Below are 24831 nucleotides of genomic sequence, written 5' to 3'. Positions count from 1 at the left end.
AATCTATGTTAAAAAACACTTTCCACTATCATTTTACCAACACCCCAGAGCTGTAAAATATGTTATGAAATTAAAAGAGAAAAATCAGAGAAGAAACTGTTAAAATGTAGAGTATTTTAGCTGAAAAACTTGGACATTAAAAAAAAATTTTTTTAATTTGGGACAACTTTGTCTCAAAGGAGGTTTAAAAAATCTTAAAAATAATAGAAGCTTCAAAGTAGGTGGTCATTTACTATATACAGGGCTTACTGTACTTACTATATACAGGGCTTACTGTTTGCTAATGTTAAACTTATGATGCTTGGTAATTTTAAAAGTTAATTATTTTGGCACTCTCTCACTTCGTCCCAGCTTACCCTTCCCTCTCCCCATTTCCTCAAGTCCATTCTTTGCGTCTGCATCTTTATTCCTGTCCTGCCCCTAGAACCAATTTTTTTTTTTTTTTTTAGATTCCAAAAGGGTAAGCTGGGAAGAAGTGAGAGAGTAGCATGGACATATATACACTACCAAATGTAAAATAGATAGCTCGTGGGAAGCAGCCGCATAGCACAGGGAGATCAGCTTAGTGCTTTGTGACCACCTAGAGGGGTGGGATAGGGAGGGTGGGAGGGGGACACAAGAGGGAGCAGATATGGGGATATATGTATATGTGTAACTGATTCACTTTGTTATAAAGCAGAAACTAACACACCATTGTAAAGCAATTATACTCCAATAAAGATGTTAAAAAAAAGTTAATTATTTTGGGGTAGAAAAAAAAAGTCTTATTTGTTCCTCAACTCCAGTCACTCCAAAGTGGGAGATGGATTCTGCTCCCATCTTCCAATGCAAGCGAGTTTCCATTGGGTTGAGACCAAACTTGCACAATTTCAGCCTGAAATGATTACTTTCTGGAAATTTTCAGTGAGTGGAAAAAGTCACCACATAGAGGTGTGGATCTTGCTACCTGGATCAATAACTTTAGCTAGTTAAGATTGTCGCTGAGGAAAGTCAAGGAAGATCAAATTTCAAAGACCTAGCAAACCATTGGAAACTTCTTGCATGTGTATGTTCAAGGATTGCTTTTATGATTTATAGAAATCAAAGCACTCACTGGAATATGAATAGTAGCTAACATTTATTTGTCATTTATTATGCTGGCCACTGTGCCAAGTACTTTATATACATTGACTCATTTAATCCTAATGACAACCCACGGGCAGGTACTATTAGTTTTCCTCCTTTATAGATGCGAACATTGAGGCACAAAAAGCCTAAATTACAGAGTAGGATCAATGTGTCATTCACTTAGAAAATGAGTCAAGCACCATATGTGTGAATAAAGTGAACATTCCTATTTCCTTGTCATTTCATTTTCCTTCTCAAGTTTGGTGTGTTTTCTGTGTCTTCAAAGGATGTTGGTGACTTCTAAGTCCTTTGAAGAAAAGTCAAAATTTGAATGCAGAAGACGGTTTTGAAACCCACAGCATGAATTCATGAAGCTAAAAGAAAATCTTACTTCACAAATAGGATACTAACAGCTTGGAAAAATCCATTGCTTTTGCAGGGTTTGTTCTTGGGGTCCTTTATCTTTCTCTCTGAACACCTCTTACATTTTCTTCTCAGATAAGAGGTAACAAGATGCTACCAACTGACTCATTTCCTAAGCAAATGACACATTTACCTACTCTTATAAGTCTAAGCTTTCAGCAATTCCCTAATGCTTAGGACACATGAGATGTAATTTTCTCTTCCTAAAATGTCTGGCCTTCTCCACCATGGCTTCCCACAACTCATTCCTGACGATGCTCTGGCACCACCTCTCTCCTGTACTGAGGAAGTTTTCTGGAATGTCCTTTGAAAACAGTGTTCAATCCGTCCTCCACTGGTGTCTTAGCTCCAGCCTTTTCCCCTTGTGTTCTCTTCACATCTATTCTTCTGAATGACTCCAGTATTGGGCTATTAATCACTGCATTTTATTACTGAATCACTTCCAGCCACAGGTGTTCCAGTCAGAATGCCTCCAGAGCCTGGACCTGCAGGAAAAAGTTTGCGTAGCTTCTGGCTCTGGCACCAAGCCAGGGAATCTTGGTGAATCATACAATTTCTCTGAGGCTCAAAGAAGGCACTTTGTAAATTTTAAGGCATTAACCAAAGGAAAGGAGAGATCAAGGGGTTCTGTTCTACACTTACAGGTAGGTGTCTTACTTCATTGTGATAGCCATCATCCTTAGAAACGTGTCTGAGATACATGCCCCTTGACATGCTTGGGCCTTAGGGAACACGTGTCCAAAGCCAGTGTCAACAGGGTCAGCTGGACGAACATGTTTCAGTGGCTAAGGCTGTTGGAAATTACCACTATGTTACATTTCCCTTTAAACTCCTCCCCTTGTAAAGAAGTAAAGTCAGGGCAGAGAACTGGATGGATTTGCCCTTGGCCACAGGATCAAGCAGTAGAGTAAATGGAAGGAGAGTAATCGTGTATGTTAAAGACTGTCAGCATTTGCGAAACCATGGTCTTTTAAAAATATATACATATATTGCACAGAGTTTGACATTATAAAACGGATCATGTAAGCACCATAGTCTTTTATCCAGAACATTAATAAGAACTTTTTATTAAAAATTAAGATGCCTTAGAAACCACATAAAATTTTAAAAGTCTTTTCAAGGGCACCTCAGGAGATATGGCAGAATTCTCAAGCAGTTGGAGAGCTCTGCAGAGGGACACTGCACTCAGCCAATATGTCTCCATACTGGCCCAGGGCAGCCATTCACCAACTTGTTTGGTTATTTCAGCTGCTGTTAGGAGTTCTCCTTTACACACACCTGCATCATAGCAGGCAGAACGCGGTGTGTTCTTGTGAGCTGTTGACGTGGGCCCTGCAGCCCCGTGTGCGCCTCTGTCTGACCTCACCTAGCTCTCCTGAAGTTTTCTGGGTTTTGTGTGAATTCTCTTACATACTGTGAACTTAAGTACAGGATCAGCCTCCTATTCATCAGTGCAGTTTTCTTTGTTCAACTCAACTCAGCACAAACGGGGTCACTTCATTTTGAGGGCCTCAAGCAATCTGCCCTATTGTCCCCTTCTTTGCTTGCCCTCCTTTTCTCCTGGACTAACATAAGGACAGTCTTTCTAAGTTTTTCCTGGACCAAGAGACCCTTCTCATGTCCAAGAAATCCTTTGCCATTCTAGGATACTGTGATTTGGCTAATAAGTTATATGTTCCTTCCCACCCTTGCTCATCCCACTTATCCCCTTCCTGGGTTCCTCACCTTGGTCCTGTCCTTTCAGCTTTTGCTTTTTTCAGAGGACAGCACCTACCGTTTTGTCTGCTGTTCACTGTGACCCCTTAAATTCCCTTCTCTTGGGTGCTCTTCCATGTCTTTTTTGTATTGCTCTAACAGCAAGCTTGTAGGCTCAGTTTGTAAAGGCATGTATTTTCCTCCTTCAGCTCCATGTGATCAGTCAGACTTGCCTTACTGTCAGCTCTTTTGGTTGAAGACCTGAAAACTCTGAGTTTGTCCTCTCCTGAGATTCTCTCTTTTGCTCATGGAGTACCGATAGAAGCTGAATAGAGTCAGGAATTTTCTGGCCTCCTGCAGTTGTTCTTTCATGTAGGAAATATTTTGTGGAGTCCCTTCTTTATGCAAGAGTGTCCTCAGTGCTGGGGATACAGAGGCCCTGTCCCAAAGGGGCTTGCATGCTTGTGTGGAAGATAGACATAGTGACACATCCTACTCTCTGTTGAATACCAGTATGCTGCGGTAGAGTTGGAGGAGGGTTGTATGGGATGCTCCATCCCACACAGAGAATGGACCACCTAATTCAGCAAGGGAGAGGTGTCAGGGAAAGTGCCACCCAAAAGTCCTAGTTGAACTGAGTTCTGAAGCATGATGAGGTGTTCACCAGGCAAAGTCAGCCAGGGCCTTCTTGGTGGAGGGAGCAGCACAGGCAAAAGCTCAGAAGTATGAAAGAGGATTGATGATGTCCAATCTGTTTATGAACCTTGTTAAAGATCAGATAGTCTTGCCTATGTGCATTTCTTGCCAGCCCTATAAGCAGAATGTGCTTTGAGTGGGTTATCAGGAAAGGTTAAATAAAGCCTGCATAGCTGGTGTGGGGCTTGGCTGGGGAAGGGTGAATCACTTGGAAATTTTGTGCGCTGTGACAAGGCTCTTAAAGGATCCCCAGGGTTTTTGCAGAGGAGAAAGTGCTTAAAGGCAGATTTTGCAGCCAACGGTGAGACAGGAAATGGTTTCACTGGGACCAGTACTGGGACATTTTGACAGCCCTTTTTATTGGGCTTGGGGCTCTTTGGCTATCCAGTACCTTTGTGACTCTCCTTTCAAATGCCCAAGAGGGGTTAAGGTGAAAATATAGAGCTTTTGAGCACTTTAATGTGATTTCAATTGCTTTTTAATTTTTAATAAAACTTTTAATAAAGTTGTGCTTTAAGAGCCACAGGGATCAAGATATTCCATTTAGTAGGGAGTCCAATATTATAGTACTGGGAGATAGATGGGTTTAACAAGCCTGTGGTACCTCTCTTCAAATAAGTGCAATAAGTGGTTCTGTTGGAATGGGAAGAAAGGGAGGGTGCCTACATACATGCATATATCTTTTTATTTTTCTGTGTAGCCAGTAATTTCACTCTTTGGAAGTAATTGCTGAGCTTCTGGCATCTTTGACTAATACCCTTTTCATATGATAGTTACAAGGCTCCAAAGACAGTACAGACATCTGAGCCAAACACTTTTCTCTTTCGTTTGCAAGAAATTGAACTGACAGATATACCTGTCTCTTTTGGTTCCAAGAAAATGTCTTGTTAGAAATGTGTGAAAATATATTATATGACAGTTGCTGAAAATGTTTCAGATGCAGCAATAAATTGATTGTGGTTTTGGGACCAGATGTGCACCATGTTTAGAATTTATTGTGTGTCTCCATATTCTAGCTTGGTGCTTAAGTAAACAGAAAGAAGTACTTTGCTTTTCAGTGGAACTCCTTGTGTGAATGGATGACATTTTTTCCCCCATTTAGTAATAGGAAATGATAGAAATCATGCAAATTGGAAATACTCAGTCTCCTCACATCCACTGTGTAACTGACAGGACTCAAATTAAGGGCCTATTGTTTTGTCTGACTCCTGAGGCTGACAGTGAGACTTAACCAGCAAATGACCATAGCTTAACTGTGCAACATTTTTGAGCTCACATACAAACTAAAGAAATGTTTTTCCTGTCTTATCATAGTATTTTATATACCTGTCTTGTGATTTAATGTGTGATAGGACCTAATCAGAACTCAGTTAGTTAGAAAGCCTGAAGGAGACATCTTTTTATTGCATATCCCTGCAAGACTCAAGGAAGCCTCTTTTCAAGGTGTTAAGACATTTGATTTTCTATGTGTGTTCAATAAAATATCCTTCTCATATGGAAATGATCTGTGTGTTGTGACTGGTCGGTTTTTTATGCTATCTCATTTTCCAGTTCAATTCTAGAGGCACGTTGTCTTGAATGGTTAAAGATGTCTCTCATTTCCTCACCAACTGAGATTATGTGTCTAGCTTTTTGTTAATTCTAGACATTTCAGCAGTTCCTGCTGATCACGTCCCAAGTCACCGTGCTAGGCAATCAGTGGACCTGGGAACCAGTGTAGGAAATGGTCTTGCCCTCAGGAAAGCCATTAGAGGGTTCACGAAGGACAGGAAGGCCAAGAGCTTCACATTTGAGACCTCATTTAATGGATGGCAACCCTCAACTTTGTAAGGGGGTGTTTATTTCTTCATTTTACAAATAATAAAACTGGGCCTCACATAGCTCAAAAATTAAGCTCCAGAGCCAACAGATGCTTGACTGCAGAGCCCACACCCTCTCTCCAGCTCACTGGCTGGCTGGTTGGAGAGTCAAGACAACAGTGAATACCAGGCTAGAAAAATTTTGAATAAAGGCTAACAAAGGTGCTATAGCATTAAAATACCACGTGGATTAAAGAGAGATCTCTGTGCACCCCCTAGTCAGTGAAGGCTTTCTGGAAGAGCATCTGAGCTGTGACTGGAAGTCTGGAAAGATGAGGGCGAAATCACGGATGCAAAGATATTGAGGGGATGAGCTTGCTGTGGTGTTGACAGGCTATATCAGATAGCTATAGAGCTGGGCTGCAGTGGGCAACCAGGAAAGGTATAGGTGGGGGCCGATGATAAAGGACGCTGGATGCAGAACGGAGGTGTTTAGACCCTTGTGAGAAACTGTGTGTGTGTGTGTGTGTACACATGCATTTCCAAAGAAAACTTTTAAGTGTGGAGGTAAAATGCCATTTAACTAAAAACTGCAGCATCTGGGGGCTATACAATGTTAAACTTTTCCTTGCAGCAAGAAAAATAGTGTTTTAATAATGAGGAGAATGTCACGTTTCTTTTTCCCACCAGGGAATAAAATAAGTCAACCTCTTTGCTGAACTGAAAGCGTCTGAGAATTGTTGGCAAAATGAACAAATTTTCTTTGAGTCTCAGTGAGAGAAGGAGGAAACTGGAGAGGGGGCAATGGGGCACATGAAGGAGGACAGGAGTGCAGACTACCCTAGTCTGGCAGTTCCTCTGATGTTCTGGAGATGCCTGGACACTAGGAGGCAGATGAAAATATAAAAGAAAGAAAATTCAAAGGGAAAGGCTGATGAGCCCAGAGAGCAGCAGGGAGCATGTGGGTCTGCTCTTTGAACCTGGGGGAAGAACTGGCATTTGGGAGGGGTTTATCTTCTCTCCCAGAGAATATAACTTTTTAAATGTTTCCAACAAATATTTTTTGTGCCAGGCAGGCACTACAGCATAAGGCCCCCCTTTTTCCTTTTTGTTTATAGAGAGATACAGAGCAAGATGCTGTACAATTTTAAAGGTGATTATGACATGTGAGAAAGGCATGTGATTTTATAACTAGGCAGAAGAAAAAAATCTAAGAGGTATGGATGACTTAAGAATTCCTTTGTAGTAATCACGTTGCCTATCTATTGATAACCCTGTTTCAAACATGGAATCTAAATTTAAGAGAAAGGGGCACACAAGTCACACCTGTATTTTTCTGGTGGTTTGAAAGAAGGCATGGGAGTTTTGTCAAATGTTTGAAAACTTAATATGAAATTTTCAGTGTGTACATAATCATTTATGTAGTGGAAGATTGGCTAGATACTGGGGTTACGAAGAGGAAGTCCAGGGAGCTTGCAATCCCTTGAGGGAGGCAGAGAAATATGTATACGAAGTGATTGGTACTACAATATATATATAAAGAGTGGTGAAGATATAGAAGAGGAGTGATTCACATAGTCTGGGTAGATCAGTGAAGGCACTATCAAGAAGATGACAGTTGAGTGGGTTTTGCAGTGTTGATAGGAGTTTGGGTGAAGAGAGGTGAAATAAAGGAGAATGGTGAGGAGCATGATAAGCAGAGAAATATACAAATAAAAACTCAAGCAGAAAAACATGGTTCTAAAGGATACATGCACCCCAGTGTTCATTGCAGCACTGTTTACAATAGCCAAGACATGGAAGCAACCTAAATGTCCACCGACAGAGGAATGGATAAAGAAGATGTGGTACGTATATACAAAGGAATATTACTCAGACATTAAAAGAATGAAGTAATGCCATTTGCAGCAACATGGATGCACCTAGAGATTGTCATACTGAGTAAAGTAAGTCAGACAGAGAAAGAGAAATATAGTATGTACGGAATCTAAAAAAAAAAATGATACAAAAGAACTTATTTACGAAACAGAAACAGACTCACAGACTTAGAGAAGGAGCTTATGGTTACCAGAGGGGAAGGATGAGAAGAAGGAATAGTTAAGGAGTATGGGATGGACGTGTACACATTACTATATTTAAAATGAATAACCAACAAGGACCTCCTGTATAGCACAGGGAACTCTGCTCAATGTTACGTGGCAGCTTGGATGGGAGGGGAGTTTGAGGGAGAAAGGATACATGTATATGTATGGCTGAGTTGCTTTGCTATGCACCTGAAACTATCACAACATTGTTAATCAGCTATATCCAATATAAAATAAAAAGTTTAAAAAAAAAACTCAAGCATGTTAAGGTGTACCATCTACTTAGAGAACTAACAATAAGGCAACAAGTGTGGTGCATGATGTACAGGAAGGAAAGAATGATAGGAAATAGGGTTGCAAGGACAGATTAGAGACAGATTTCAACAGCCTTAAATACCTTGCTGAGAAGTTTGAACTTTATTCCTTAGAGTAGTGCTTCTCAAGGCTTTTTGTTTGTTTGGTTTTGTTTTTTTGCATGGGGTTCCTTCCTTCCCTCCCTCCCTTCCCCTTCCTTCCTTCCCTCCCTCCCTTCCCCTTCCTTCCTTCCATCCTCCCTCCCTCCCTCCCTCCCTCCCTCCTTCCCTCCCTCCCTCCCTCCTTCCTTCCTTCCTTCCTTCCTTCCTTCCTTCCTTCCTTCCTTCCTTCCTTCCTTCCTTCCTTCCTTCCTCCTGCAACATGCTCTGGAAGAAAAGGATTCTGTGGTCACAAGTTTGGGAGAGATGCTGTAAATATGCGCCCTTCCTCTTGGATATGCACAATATTTTCACTACACGAACACATGTTAGCATTGCTAAAAGCCAAATAAGCTCAAATAACAAGCCCTGAGAATTCCTGAAAAATCAGCACAACCAAATGGTCTAACTCTGTTTTACCCTTTGCTTCCCATTTATGTTAACACAAGGTCCCCTATTCATGTAATACCTTCTCAGATTCCCTGAAACTAATATCCCCCAAACTAGATCAGGAAATGACACTGGGGAACCACTGAGATTTTTTAGCAGGAGGGGCATTTAATCTGGAATGCACTGGAGGAAGGGAACTGGTGCCAGCTTGGAGGCTGGAAGGGTGGTAGACCCAGCACTGGCACAGAACGCGGAAAGCTGCCCCTGATCCCAGTAAGTTCTCTGTCATAAGAATTTAACTTTGTGCTGTAATTTCCATCTCCTCCACTGACCTGTGACTTCCTTGTGTTAGTTATTTTGCATCCCATGCCCAATACACAGTAGATTCAGAATAAGTCTATGTTAAAGGAGTCAAGGGAAGAGTGAGCTACTGGAGTTGTTTAGTTAAGAGATACTGATGAAGATATGAGCCTCTTAAAAAAGGCAAGATTCTTTGAAGCTAGAAAATAAGAAAAAGCAAATGCCTAAGTCCGGTTTAGACATAGCTCTCACTCTTGATATTGACTCTGATAAAGCAGTCTGACTATTTTTTCTTAATTTTTATTAGATGCGGTATTTCACATGGATGTCTTTTCTGTAAACCACCAATAAGTTCTTTTGTCCACACTGAAATGTTTTACCTGTTCTTATGAGAGAATAAAATATAAAAGGGAAAGTGTTATTTAATATATTTATGAAGATGGAGAAATACAACAAGGAAGATAAATTATGAGCCTTTTGGTGTGGACTGACAGTTATTTTAGCAGGTAAAAGACATGTTTTCTTAATGTTTATCACAACTTTTATAGAAAAGGCAAAACAAGGAAAGAGGGCAAATCTCCATTAACAATTTACTTTCTCTCAGATTTCACAATTTGAGACTCACTCTAAAGGCAAATCTTAAAGAAAACGAGGTAAATGGTTCATCGTACATCACCATTATCACATGTGAAATGGCAGAACCACAGAGCCCTCAATTTTGCTGAAGCTTAGAGATACCTCTCTGCAGCTTGGCCAACATCATCTGGAGGAAGTGGACAGTGAAATCAAGGCCTATGGCCGGAACAAAGCTTTGTGAGGCTGTAGGGTCCTCATGCACTGTGGTGGGGCAATATTTTGAAATATGAGCTGAGGATTTTTCTAGTATTTCCTTGTGTTGCTTGGTTCTGGCTTCCATTTAATACACTAGGCTGGTCTAGTTTTATTGCCTTAGGGAAGGTAGGTTGTAGAGTAAGCACAAGATATAAAGTCAGTCTTGGCTTTTGGGTTCTAAAATCCTAGCTCCTTCAGGAGAGAGAAGAACCTCAGGGCATGAGAAATAGATGAGCTAGAATATCACAGGGAGGGTCAGCTTCCCACCATGAGGGGGACAAGAGTCGATGGAGCAGGAAGCATCAGGGAGTTGTGGGAGCACATTTGGGAGCTTTGGTATGGATAACCCCTGAGAAAGAGGACTGGCGCCTAGTCCTTACCCAGGTCAAGCCCTGGGTAGGTGTGACTACAGAGCCCCTAGACAGATTTGTCGGAACTGGATGCACACAGGACGTGCACCTCGCTGGTGGTGCTCAGAGGGGAAATGACTGTAGGGGAGGAAGAGCCTTAGCATCAGTTTCTCATGGCCCAGTGGGGCGGGAAGAATGATTCTCTGAGCCAAGTGGATGAGTTCTTGGGTGACCCCACAGTTTCTCTCTGCCCAGCATGGTATGGAGCAGTAAGTGAATTCCTGGGCACAAGAGAGGAGCACAGAAGAAGCAAAGGCAGAGGCATTGATGGGAATGTGGGCTGGGCAGCAGTGAACTTGTTGCATGGTAACCAGGGCCAGGGTCCCAGGGGGCATCTCAACAGATGCCGCTGTGGAAAGCAAATGACGATGACTGGGAACTCAATGTCCACCACCCCCATCCCTGCCTCCTTGTTACCACTCAACCTCCCCCCACCCCTCTAGAATCCTGAAATGAGTGGACTAAGCTTCTACCCCTTCAACAAGGGCTCTCAAAATAGAAATTCAGTTGTGGTATAGAAAAATAAAGTCACACTGCTTATACACATGACTCCAGGGATTGAGATTCAAGCCTGCTTTTTGTATAATGAGGAGAAATTCCATTTGATGATGTCTAGTCAAGAATGGGCACTTCTCTGTCCTGCAGAGATCAGAATGCCCTTAAACTCAGGCCAATACAAAGAAGGGTTTGTTGAAAGGATACACAAAAAATCTCTTAGAAACCAAGCGCAGAGTAGTATAGATGGGTCTGAGGGGATTCTTGGAAAGTGGAAAATGAGGTTCTACTGTAACTAAGGGGCTGCATGAGCTCTTTAATCTCTCCCTGAGTGCCCTTCCCCTCCCTCTTCTTTCCTCGCTTTGCCTGCCTCCCCAGCCTGGGCAGTCTGTGACGGCCCTGGCCCAGGTCTCATGCCTGTGCAACCACCCTGCTAAGGAGCTGACAGTCTACTGTCCACACAGCAAGAATCTGATTGGTTCTCTTTGGTGAGGTGTCTGCTGTTGGTCCAATCACTGGCCGGCTGTTGGTGAAGTCACAGCCACATTTAGATCATCAAGAGCAGGGATGCCGTATCAGATGTTCATGGTGATCAGAAGGAGATTACCTTGTCAACTTGGGTGGTTCCTGGTTAGTACAGTGGTTTAGAGGATGTGCTTTGATGTTCAACAGACTGCATTCAGATTATAAAATGCAACGTTGGTAGAGTTACTTGATTTCTCTAAGTCTCGGTGTCTTCACTGATAAAGTGGGGATGATCATTTCTATCCTACAGGGATTCTTATAAGGATTACAGGGTTCAACACATTTAAGGAATTTAGGCTGGTGTCTGGTGCTCCACAAATACCTTATAAGTGCCAGATATCATCAATTCTATTATTAGTGATAATAAACCATATAAATTATGCAGTCATGAAATATTGACCCATTATATGAAAAGCATTTATTTATATGCATTCAAGGTAATTACTATGTGTTTGGTTAAGATCTATGGAGTTAAAATTAAAATCAGAATCACGATGTTATGCCAAATTGATACTGGTAATAATTAACGACAATTACAGTGACATTGATGATGAAAGGATAAACCTGGATAAAATTCCGTGTGGCACATATGTATTGTATCTAATTTGGATTTTATTTAAAAATCTTTGTCCTAATGGCTTTTTCCTTATCATCTTGACCCTATTGTGACATCTAGCAAGATGTGATCTTTTTCAAGATACGTGTTTCATAAACAAAATGTATGTTTATATCTGACTGTACCCAAGCTGCTAATTATGGGCATCTCTTTCTATAGCTCACTATTAATCATTCATGTCTTTGGGGTTATATAGAAAACAATTTATGTTACAAAATAAAATCCTCCCTCAAAAATGTTTGCCCTGGGAGTGAGGAGAGAGGAAATCACAAACTGTTATTATTTTCCCTTAGATAGATCTAAATATTAACATTCCCTTAGCTTTAAAGATTATTTTTTATGCCGCTCCTTTATAAACAGTCGAAGTACACTCACTCTTCTGTTGTCTGGGGTTCTGTCTGCAGCATACCCAAACAACCAAGCTAAAAAAAATGAGAAAATCAATTCAACAGGTTATTTGGCATTGCATGCAGAAAATAAATATGTTCGAATAGCTTAAAACATTTTAAAAAGCACAGCATATAGTAAACTGATTTGAATATTAAACACAGACTAAGGATCCCTTGCACAGTGGAGAAGTTTCTAGGTTTCATTGCAGCTGTGTTAACTACCCAGCTTCTAGGAGGACAGCAGCAGCATAATAGGAAGAACTGGAGAAAGAGGAGGAGGAAGCTAGTATGTTAATAACAGCAGAAGTAGCTGTACTAGTAGTAGTTGTAATGATAATAGTTAATGCTATGGGCAGACAATGTTCTAGGCACTTTATGTATTGTAGCAGTCACTCTTTACAGCAACCTTAAGAGATGGCACTGTTATTTCCCCATGTTCCTGAAAACTGAGACTTCAAGGAGTGAAGTACCTAGTGGAGGAATCAAGATCAGAAAAACAAGAACAATGATTGACACTGATGGAATGTTTCATGTTTCTTAGCTATTGATGTGCATAACCCCACTGAATTCTCAAAGCAATCCTAGGAAGTAGCCTTCTTTATTATGCCCAGTGAACACAGGAGGACACTGAAGCTTGGAGGCTTGACTAATCAAATGGCAGACAAGGGACTGAGACCAGGGATCTAAAGCTACAGCTGGAAACTGGCCTTTCATTTTGGGGTTTAGAAGTAGTATCTTGCTGGTTTTGCTTGGACTGATGTGTTGAGAGAGAAGGAGAGTCCTGTACCTAGAGATTCCCTCAGGACACCACTCTCCCTGATAACAGGTTTTCCTTGAGCTGCTCTCTCCTACTGCCTGGGTGGAAACAGGTGCTCTTCTGCTGAGGGACCCTGATGGGACCCCCACTGCTGGAGGTGAGGCAGTAGGGTAAGGCAAGTGAGATGTTTGCCTGGGGCACAAAATTTAAGGGCCCACCAAAAATTCAATAATCAAGATAAATAACATTTTAATGTTGTATTTTAAACTATGTAAATAATAACTATTTAAGATAAATATTTTTGAAAAATCTATACCTGAACAAATTATCAATATTTAAAATAAAGACAGGATCAGTGTGGCCCTGGGTCATCTGGTACCAGGCCCCTGGATGGAGACAGACAGGAGGGTGAGCCCGATGCTGGCCGTCTGCTCATGGCCACCCTGGCTGTCCTCACTCCCACAGGGCCTTCTTGGGCCCTTTATAACATTTTGGCCCCTCTGTCCACCTCTCTACACCACTGCACACACAGGCCTCCTGTACAGAGTCACCATGAAAGAGAGGAACCTGTGTGGTGGTGCTTCTGTAGGCAACACCAAAACAATATGTCTTTATTCAATACTATTTTTAAAATTGAGGATGGCATTTTCCAATGATACGCTAAAAATGTTAAGCCTCTTCTCTTCCAACTTTTCTCTCCAAAACTCAACTAAGGGAGCTGTTTTAGAAAGAGACAGTCAATGCCTTTCCAATTTTAGATCCGTGTGTTGGACCACTCTTAGTTTCTCTTTTCTTATTTACTACTTGGGGTGTCAACTTAAGAAAACACTGGCTCTCCTGCTGGCGCGTCAGCTGGGACACATGTGTCCTGCTGATCTCTTCCAAAAGCATTGAGGAATTGTCTGGTTCCAGTGGCCTTGGGCTTTGAGGACTCAACCCAGCATTCATGATTTTGAATACGAATATGACTGCTTCCCACCCCAAAAGACATTTTATTTATTATTTTAAAAATATTTTCTTTGGGCTTCTTTAATCCTAGGGGACATTTGCTTGATGAATAGCAAGTAAGTTCCCTAACCAGACTGTTGTTATAAATACCCATGGCATTAATTCAAACCATTCGCATCGGAAACTTTTTTTTTTTCTGGAGGAAAAAGGGTGGCTGACTTAACCTCAACATTTGGGACATGATTTTCCCTAAAATAACCACAACATCCATCATTTTTTTTCCTGCTGGTGTGTCGATTTTTTAATGAGAGTCTGGGTCCCTCCAGTACCTTTGGTCTCCATAGTAACAATTCCATGTGTTTACTCTGGCTTACTGAAATAAAACACTGAGGAAAAGGTCAGTGACTCATTTTTGATTGGGGGTTGCTCTAATTAGAGGATGATTATTTAAAAGCTGATCACTAACACAAAGATACTGTGTGCTTAGAAATAAGATCCATGGCAAGGATTTTAAATGACAAATTATAAAACTTTTAGATAGTGAGATGCTTCCAAACTCTGGCTGTTTCTTCACAGGTGCAGGTGTTTTCAAGATTATTATTGTTTCACCCATGTATAACCAACCTTGACTTCCTGCCATTCCGTCCTGGTACCAGGATCTGAGTAATGCATTAAGTAATGGATTAAAGTGTCTAGAATGACTAATGCAGTTATAGGAGTCTATTTGGATCTATGGTATATGCATCTGAGATGAGCTGAATCAATACAATAAAGTTTTTCTGAGGTGGCCACTGGATGGCCAGGAGAGGTGGAAACATTGCTTGAGTCCCAGTCTTTTCATCTCCCCTGTCCCTTCCAGTTGGGTTTTGAATCTGTGGGAAGGCAGAAAGGGGCCTGCCATACTTTTTGATTGTTGCTTTGGGTTGCCATTGTTTGATTTAGTAGGTATTATGCCTCTCTATCCTCATCTGTAAAATGGGAGCAACAGCAGAATCTGCATCATAAGGTGTTTGAGGGGATTAACAATAATAATTAAGGAGGTATGTGTGGTGTTTAGCAAAGTGCAGGCTCTTATTAAACACCAAATTAGTGTTAGCTGTTATAATTACTCTTTTTACTTTCATTATTAGATCAGCACTCAGGCCTTTGGATTGAGTTCCTTTGTTCAAAATTTATTTAAGACTCTGAGTGGCAAATGAAATGCTCACTTCAAGAGGCAAGAAATCATTCTGAGCAGGTGTGGATGTGTTCGTCTGTGAGGAATTCTACTCCTTTAAGCCTCTGTGAAGCTCACTTAGCTCTCTCACGTTTGAGAAGTATGGGGTATTTTGTCCTCTTGAACCCAGGCTCACGTGGACTGGCTCCCAAGACTACATATGGGCAAGGCTCAGGTGGAGAACCTGGCCCTCATGCCCCAGGTGGTTGAATCTTGATCAGTATATACAATATAAAAATATGAGGAACCTAAAAAAGTCAAGCTCCAAAAGTAGAACCAGAGAATACAACAGTTGTTGCCAGGGGCTGAGGGTGTTAAATGGGAAGATGTTGGCACAAGTGTTCACTTTCAGTTATGAGTTGAATAAGCTCTGGGGATCTAATGGTAACTATAGTTAATAAAACTATGTGTTCTTGAAGTTTTCAAACAGTAGATCGTAAGTGTTTTCACCACATGCACACACAAAAGTAACTAGGTGAAGTGATGGATGTATCCATTAACTTGACTGTAGTAATCATTTCACAATGTATGCATATATTAAATCATCACATTGTACACCCTATTTTAATCTGTCAATTATAACTCAATAAAGCTGGAAAAATATAAAACATAAAGAGATCCAGTCTTAGCTGACAGAATTGGAAGTCAGTTGCATCCCTGTGATCCCTTGTCAGTGGCCTCACTTGTATGAGGCACCGTGAGACCAGCGTGGACACAAGTTGGGTGGGCTCTAAGAGAAGTTGCAGAAAAAAGCTGGTATCTTTTAGATAGAATTTGGGCATTTGCATGAGGTGTTTTTCTGGGTACTCGTGAAAATCCATCCCTTTGATGACTCTTAGTAGACCCTAGAAGCCAGGTCTTTATCAGGGAACTTCAACCATTCACTTACTTAACAAATATTTATGCCTATGATGTGTCAAGTGTATGGCTAGGTCAGCTGTTACCACGAATGCCATGATTCTTCTCTCTTGGAGCTTTCATTCTAAGTCGAAGAGATAGTAAACAAGTAAGAGAAAAAGAAGAAGATAATTGCAGATATTAAATGCTACAAAGGAAGGGAAAAACGTGTGCTAGAGAGCATTTATGCTCATCTCCGTATTGCTCCTAGAGGAACATTGTGTCTTCTGCAGCAATGAGGATGGATAATGTTCTGGTTGCTTCCTCTGTGGTTAAGACTGTGGAATGATTCCTTCTCCTTAAGTGTTGATACCAGTTCAGTCTTTCCTGTCGGGATGTGCAGTTGGACTGAGCAAAGTGATCGCTATTGCTATTCTTATTTTAGTTGTGAATAATAATGTTGCTAGGGCCCTGAGTCTCTGTTAAATGCTGTAATTACTGTTTTTACCATCATTCTCAGAAAACACAGTTTTGCAAACTTATTTGCTCACTATTTGCTTTTTTCTTCACAAAGCATCTCACGGGCCTAGTGCTTTCCAGAGCACCTTTTGGGAAACAGTGTTTTAGAAAGTGCAGTTTGGATGGTCCTGTGTTAATGTATTTCTGAAGAGTAATATGTCTTTGAAGAGAAATACTGCAGATAAGGCATGTCTACTTGTTGGCTATCTTAGGGGTCTGAGTGCCTGGATAAGGCCACTATTTTTGGTTCATCTTCTAGGTCTCAGCCACCTGCCTACGATTCTTTGAGATTCAGAACCCACCTCCACCCCTCCTTGTCAATGTTATTGCAGAGAAAACTATAAGTAGCCCCCCACGCAAAGCAAAGCAAAACAAAACAAAACAAAAACAACCAGTGTTTGATGGCACACATATAAGGAGATTCCATCTTAAAGGTTAATGCAAAATAGATGGATATAAATCAGGCTCGTTTCTAAAGTTTACAAAAGGATAAAATGACACAGGAATTTCTTGGGGAAAACATTATACATGCCAAAAAATGTGCTGTGCTTCTCTTTTCCATCCTTAGATCATTGTAGTTCTTAAAATATTAAAAAAAATTTAAAACTATCTTCTTTGCTTGAAGTATTTTAAAATAGTGTAGCTGTAAAGGGAATTCACTTGCATATCCATTGGGCTGTCATATCCATCAGAGAGTGCAGTAGCCTGAGTCTAGTTTGCTGCTCTGGGGACCCAAACAGTTTCCAGCTTCTCCTGACCATCTCCAGCTCCACAGAATCTGGATGCTAATCATCTGGGGTCAAGTTTGAGGCCTAGAACCATGGTAATAGGTCTGAAGAAAAACTGTGATGTTTTTCTGTGGTATTTTTCTGTGATGTACTAGAAACAGATTTTGGTGAGATATTTTTGAAAAAATGTTTTTGTTGTTGCTTAAAAGTATTGAGAATTATGTCCAAAAGACAGTGTCCATACACATGCCAATAGATGACCAAATGGTTCTATTAGGGGAAACCTCTCCCACCTCCTACTTCCCCTATGGTCAAGATAACACTGCACCTTGTGGCTAACTGATTAAAAGAAGGGATGCCCGGCTACTGGGTAGAGTAGAGAAGATGGCACTGCTTCACAATAGCCAATTTTGCCTCATGAGTTTCAAATACATTCTGGAAGAAGACGCTGCTTTACAATTCAAGGCACGAAGCAATAAGTCCAAAAGAGATTACTATGATCGGGGTCCCACTTCCCATACTCTAGCCCTATAATTACCCATTGTTTGTGTTACCCCTCATTTAGTTCTTTCTGTGCCTTCCTCAGAGCAAACTCTCTTCCCCACATTGTTGGCTCTTTTATTTTTGGGCTCTTCCTTCAAATGTGGAAATAGTTCTTAAACATTAATGTGTATCAGAATCAGTTGCAGAGCTTTTTAAAAAGTGCAAAATAACAGTAAAGAATATATAACTAGAAAGCAGCGTTCACCACTTAGTAATACTAATACTCATGTTTGGAGAGTATAATGTCCATGAACAATACTCTTGTACAATTTGAATGTTTCCCTATTCCAGCATCCATGGGCTGCTCATTGCTTATGTGCCTGTTGGGTTATTAAACCTAATATCATAAACTTTCTCCACCATCCCCCCCCTTTATTTAACGATAGGAAATTACATTTAATAAATTATCCTTTTCCTACTTCTGGCCTCTTTCCACTCAAGCCTTTCCTCTCCATAATTTATGCATATTTGTTCATTCATTTTTTCATTCAGCCAGTCAGAAAACGTGCTGTCTGCAAAGAATCAACCACTCTGCTAGCTATTCTATTCTGTCATCTTGAATTCTCACAAAACTCTGAAAGGTAGATATTTTTATAGATAAAAGCAGTGAGACAGAGGTAGAGTAACTTTCCTGAAGTTTTGTGCAGCTGGACTGTAGCAGAGCCAGGAGTTGAACTCCTCACAAAAAAGCCTCTTTGGTTTGTGGGCTTCTCACTAGCTAGAGAGGAGTTTTCTGTTGATACTGCCAACTGTGTCCTGGAACAATAACCCTGAAAGTTTACTGGTGCCCCAGAGAAAAAAGAGGAGGGAAGGAAGCACAGAGCAGACACCCAACTTTATGAACTAATAAAACCCGAAAACAACCTTGGAGTGTCTGATGTGGAAAGCCTGTTTTTGATAACTGATAGAGCACATGAGGTGACTTTTATTTTGATCTTGCTGAATTTGAATACAAAGCAAAGAGAAGGTCCATTCCACCTGAAAGGAAATAAGAATGATACGGCCTCTGAGAAGATTAAATCCATGGTGGATTTTAAGTTATTTGGGCAGTTTTTGTCAAAGTTTCAAGTGCACAAAAATCACCAGGAGTCTTGTTAAAAAATCTGATTTTCTAAGTCTGGGAGGAGCCTGAGAATCTGCATTTCTAACAAGTTCCCCGGGTGATGCCCTGGACTACACTTTGAGTGCTAAGGTTGTAATGTGCTGGGAACTAATTGCACCCTGACACAGACTGGGTCGTGGGGTACTCTCTCTCCGAGGCTGACAGCTGTGGTCCCAGGTTAACTAGATGTAGAGTCAAGAGAGTTGGAATTGAAGCCAATTTTGTAGCTTGAAACAAGACACAAACTTTCTGAGCCTTTCTCTTACTTGAAAGGAGGACAACAGCTCCCATTTTACTGGGATGTTGAGAAGATCAAAATGAGATAATATGTGAAAGAACTTTGCAAACTCTGAAGTGTTAGGTTATAGCTTGGATTAGTCTGTGACTCAGTTATCCTTGCGTAATATTGGGAGAATGCTATTATTGAACCTCAGCTTGACAATTAATTCCCTAAGTTTGAGAATAAGGAATGAAGGATCTCTGAAACATGGAAGAAGGAAAGAAGGATGGACCTGAGTGAGTACCAGTATGGAAAGGGAAGTAGTATTCATGTGAAGTATGGCAGTTTGGAAAACAGGCAGTTTCAGTGAGCTTGGATGCAGGACAGAATGTACCTTCCCTGGGTATAGTTTTTCAAGCGTGCATTGAAGGAAGGTGACCCTAGGTGAGCAAAGTTAAGGAAAGTACATGGAGTAGAGTTCTTTTATCCCTGAAAAACGTATTAAAAAGAAATGAGACGTGGATGGACCTAGAGAGTGTCATACAGAGTGAAGCAAGTCAGAAAGAGAAAAATATTGTGTATTAACGCATATACGTGGAATCTAGAAAAATGATATAGATGATCTTATTTGCAAAGCAGAAATAGAGACACAGACGTAGAGAACAAATGTAAGGATACCAAGGGGGAAAAGGGGTGGTAGAAGGAATTGGGAGATTGGGATTGACATATATACACTATTGATACTATATATAAAATAGGTAACTAATGAGAAGATACTGCATAGCACAGGGAACTCTACTTAATGCACTGTGGTGACCTAAATGGGAAGGAAATCCAAAAAAGAGGGGATATATGTATATTTATAGCTGATTCATTTTGCTGTACAGTAGAAACCAACACAACATTGTAAAGCAACTATACTCCAATAAAAATTAATTTAAAAAAAAGAAATACAGGTCCATTTTCAGTACCCCAGACAAACCAGATAACCTGAAACCCTCCTGCTGAAAAACACTTGGAAATGCTGGGTAAAATATAACAAACATCCTTTTAAATGCATATTTAAGCTCTCAAGAAAATAGGGGAAATACATAGGGATATAAAACAAAGAGGAATGTGACAATTAGCTGTTATTTCAGTTACCTTTTATTTTGTAAACTTGTTTTAGTAATTGGGGAGTTTGGGTTTAACAATAGCCTTCCAGGGTCTGAGACAAGGCATGAAGTTGTCCAGAGGTGGGTTGTTGGAACTGAGATCCCTCCCTGCACAAGCCTAAAGCTGAGACTCTCGAATTCCTGTTCCCAGCTCTGACCCTCACTCTCCTTTCACCCATTCTGTAGTTTATTCAATAAGTATTTATTCAGTGTCTCCTTTGTGTCAGACACACAGTGCTGGGCCCTGTAAAGAGAGAATTCTGGTTATTCTGAGGTCACACTGATACAATGCATTAATGCAAAAAAAAGGGTTCTGAAGACTGTGAATTTCCGTACCAACATGCCATTAAGGTCCTATGAGAGTCGCCTGGAGGAAGAAACTAGCTCGTTTAACACCACCCCCCAGCCCCATCTCAGCATGCACCCTCCCATCCCTGAGGGCAGCAGTAAAAGCCTTGAAGATGCCGGCAGAGGATGGACTTTCCACAGAGGTTGGCTCCGGGGCTCATCCTGCCTCATCCTCTGAGGAATGGCCCCCTCCATCCACTCCAGGGTCTGGTGGATATCATGGAGACCCTCCAGAAAGCCACCTCCTGAGGTAGTTTCTCAGACCCCTGAACAGTACCACACATAAAGCTGGAGGTAGAATGAAGCCATGAGAGGAAGGAAAGGGTGGGGGCAGGGAGAATTCCAAGAGCCAGGGGGTTTGCACGGCCACCCCCAGGCAAGGCCTAGTCGTCCTCAGGTTGATGCTTTACAACAGGAAGACCTGGTGCAGTAGAACACACAGCCTCCCACTGTTGGAAGTCTCACAGTGCTGAATACAGTCCAGGGCCTGCGATTCTGGGGGCTGTGGGGCTGCTGGCTGGGATCCCGAGTGCCTGCTTTGCTTTGAGACAGAGTGGAGAGCGAGGAACTTTGGGGAGCGGCTGACTAACCACCCCGCAACCCCTACCCCGCCTGCCCCAGGGATGGAGCTTCTCCCATAGATGCCTTGCTGTTGGATTCTCAGGCTGGCAAACAGAAATTCTAGTTTCTGAGTCATTTAATTGGTAACATTCAAGAGGCACTATTTGTTGGTAAAAGTATAAAGGGCAGAGCTTGCCTCTTATTTCTGGGGCTGCTGTGTGGTTGGAGCACCTCCTTCTACAGCCTATTTTCAAAGCTTAGGAAACTGAGCTGGTTGATAGGCTTAGTTGAAGGTTGGGTCATTGGGGGGGCCACTGTCAACAGCTGTTTGCTGTCCAGTCAAGCGTATGTATTCGGGTCATTTGTTCAGCAAAGTGGATCCCCTTTGAGGCATGGGCTACTTTAAAAGTTGATGGGAAAGTCCATTTTTCTTTAAAGACTGGCATCCTCCTTCTTTTTTTTTTAGAAGATAGCATATGATTTTGGTGACAGAGAGATGTGGCTCTCTACGTCTGGGCATTACCACTTATTAGTTAATTGAACATAGACACATCCATTAAACTCTCAGAGACTCAGTTACCTCACCCTGATGATAGGAATGCTTGGCTTGCTCTGGTAGAAATTGGATGTGTCGGTATTTTGGTGACTTCTGTTTGTGTGTGTGTACTTTTCAGGACATTTTTGTAAAAAGTGCACAATCAGGTTTACTTTTAGTCCCTTGCTCATCTCTGGTTACACATACACAGAGATAGAGCTCAAAGATGGACGAGGACCCTCGAGCCTGTGCCACGAGGCTGGGGGAAGTTCTCCCTAGAGAATCTCAACTGTTAGGAATCCATAGAGTTTGTCTTAGAGACATTGCCCACTGATAATGTTCAGTACACCTAGAAAGTAGGACAGCAGTCAGAAATAAAATGTAAATTTGGTTTGACAGTGTAAAAGTAGTACTCATCACCATCAGCACTCGTTGTCATCTACAAATCACTAGCTCAAGCAGTGTTCAACACAAACTTGGAGTGAATGAATATTAGTGAGGCAGAGCCAAAGACTCATTCATTCATTCATCAGATTTTTGCGAAGCTACTGCCAGGTGACAGGCAAGAGTCTCAGAGGTGGGAGCGTGTTAGTGAAGACAGCAAAGTGCTGCCCTTTCAGAGACAGACAAACTAAGAAATTAAAATGTGACATAATGTTAAGTAGTGACCAGGTATTTGAAAAAAAGTAAAGCAGGGAGAGAAGATAGTCATTTTCCAAGAGCGAGATCAAGGAAGACCTCTCTGAGAAGATGATGTTTGATCAGAGACCTGGATCAAGTGAGGGCATGAGTCATAGGGATATGAGGGGAAGCACCTCCTTAGCCATAAACCAGGATTGTCCCCCCAGAACTAAAACCTTTGGTTACTCTCGAGGCCCCAGTGAGGACTTTGGATTTTATTCTAAGTTCAAAGAGTAGCCATCACGGAGAGACATGATCTGATTTTTTTTTAAAAAAGATCACTCTTGCTGCCATATGAATGTGGACCTTAGGAAGGCAAGAGTGGAAAAAAAGAGACCAGTTGGGAGGCCACTGCAAAAGCCCAGATGGGAGATAACAGCTCATTTTTAAATGGGGTTGGCTTACCACAATTTTATTTGACTCCACCCTGAGCTCATCCTGAGCGTTCAGCCCTCTTATTCATTCATGAAGCAGGATCACTTGCTCTCAGTATTAAAGAAAATCAGAGAGATCAGTGATCCTCATCATCTCCCTTCCAAGCATGGTGCTGGGCTGGTGGATGTATCAATACACAGCAGCTCTCTCCAGTGTTTCACTGTCTTCCCTCCTTTGCCCTTCCCAAGGAGAATGGAGATATCAGTCCCTCTTCTTGCTCTTCATTTTTTCACAGACTTTTAGTTCCAGAACTGAATGTCCTCTCCTCCTTTTAACTTTCCATCTTTGAATCAAAAATTTCCATTAGTCTTCTGAAGTAATTTTGAGCATGCACCAATTGCATCCATGAACAGTCCCATCAGGGACATTTTGTATTTCGTTGAAGTTGGTCCAAAGGTTATGATATATGAATTTGGAATTGTCAGTAAAACTTGGAAAAGTTTTATTAGGTACATGGTGGACCTGGGAAAACATGTTGGAACTTGTATGTTATGTAACTCTAATAGCATAATTTCTAGAATGCTTGGGACTCTTACCAATGACTTCATTTCTCCTGAATGTGGGTTTCATGCATCTTGTTGCTTGGCTGTTTTCAGAAAGTAAGGGTAATAGCCACATTAATGTATCATCTGTTCCACGATTAGAAAAGAAACCTGAGAATGCTTTCCTAGCAAATATGTAGACACAGTTTCTTCCAACACCTGTTCTCTCAAGTCATGAGATGTTTGAAAATAACCACACAAGTTCCTGTGTCTGATCCAGTCTTTTGAATACCTACTAGGGCAACATAAAAATTTTGCTAGTGTGAGCAAATGTCATCATGGCCCTTCTCTTGCACCCCTGCCCATGGATTCAAGGAGAGTAAATACCTATTAATTTGGAACGACCAGTGGATGGGTTATTTTGGTTCCACGTAATTAATCAGCAGATGAAAAACTATGTTTTTGGTTTTTTGTTTTGTTTTTTTTTGCGGTACGCGGGCCTCTCACTGCTGTGGCCTCTCCCGTTGCGGAGCACAGGCTCCGGACGCGCAGGCTCAGTGGCCATGGCTCACGGGCCCAGCCGCTCCGCAGCATGTAGGATCCTCCCGGACCGGGGCACGAACCCGTGTCCCGTGCATCGGCAGGCGGACTCTCAACCACTGCGCCACCAGGGAAGCCTGAAAAACTATGCTTTTTAAAAGTAAAATGCCTAATGTTATATTGCTTTTAAATTAAGGAGCTGGAATTCCATATTCCAGATACTCATCCACCCTGCTATACTTTGAAAGTTTAAAAATTATGCAAAAATACTTTCTAATTGTGGAAAAATTAGGAAACACAGATGAATTTTAAAAATGAACCTCAAAAAATATTTCCACCATTCAGATAACCACTGTTAACGTTTTGGTTCACTTATTTGCAAACATTTTTCTATACAAATATAATTACAAATATCGTTTCAAAGATGGATACTGCTTTACAACTTCATTTCCCCTTTAATAATATCTTGTGCTTTGTTAATGTCGTTCTATGGCATGAATATCGATCTGCACTGTCATTTTTAAAACTTGCATTGTTCTACATCCCAGGATGCTAGTACTATTTATTAAATATTTCATTATTTTTTTTCCTCTTCTGAGTTGGACTACTACTTGATTAACCAATCCCCCTGCCTTAGGACATTTATTGAGTGCTAATGATATTCTAAGTGTACACTAGCACTTTACATATGTTATTTCATTTATTTGTTTACAATTTCTTGGTATTACTGACTGCTTATTCTTTACATACATTTCTGTATGATTATGCAGTGGTTATTTAAAGGTTTTGTCTTAAATACTGTCAAAGTAACCTTCAGAAATGTTCTAACAATTTATGCTCACAAAGCATCAAAAGTATTTAGCTCTTCACATCCATACAATCAGTGGGCATCACCAATTTTTAAAATCTTCTCTAGTCTTGTAGGAAAAAATGGTATCATTATTTTTTAGCTTAGATTTATTTGATCACTAGAGAAGCAAAATATTTTTCTATTGGTGTATTCATCTTTTTCC

The 24831-nt window shown here is 41.1% G+C and overlaps 1 protein-coding gene across 8 annotated transcripts in view; it reads left to right on the top strand.

Annotated features, from left to right (window-relative positions):
* The window catches only part of RNASEH2B (ribonuclease H2 subunit B), a 798611-nt gene that overhangs the window by 238911 nt on the left and 534869 nt on the right, over window positions 1–24831 (top strand). For 2 of the 8 annotated variants that reach the window (XM_079902672.1, XM_079902675.1), the window contains one exon: window positions 1977–2174. The exons of the other annotated variants lie outside the window; for them this stretch is intronic. The gene's annotated coding sequence lies outside the window, so the exon portion shown is untranslated. The remainder of the gene's footprint in view (window positions 1–1976; window positions 2175–24831) is intronic. 8 annotated transcript variants of the gene reach the window in all.

Source organism: Stenella coeruleoalba (assembly GCF_951394435.1).
Source record: "Stenella coeruleoalba genome assembly, chromosome: 18".
NCBI lineage: Eukaryota > Metazoa > Chordata > Mammalia > Artiodactyla > Delphinidae > Stenella > Stenella coeruleoalba.
This window is presented reverse-complemented; position numbering and strand designations above follow the sequence as displayed.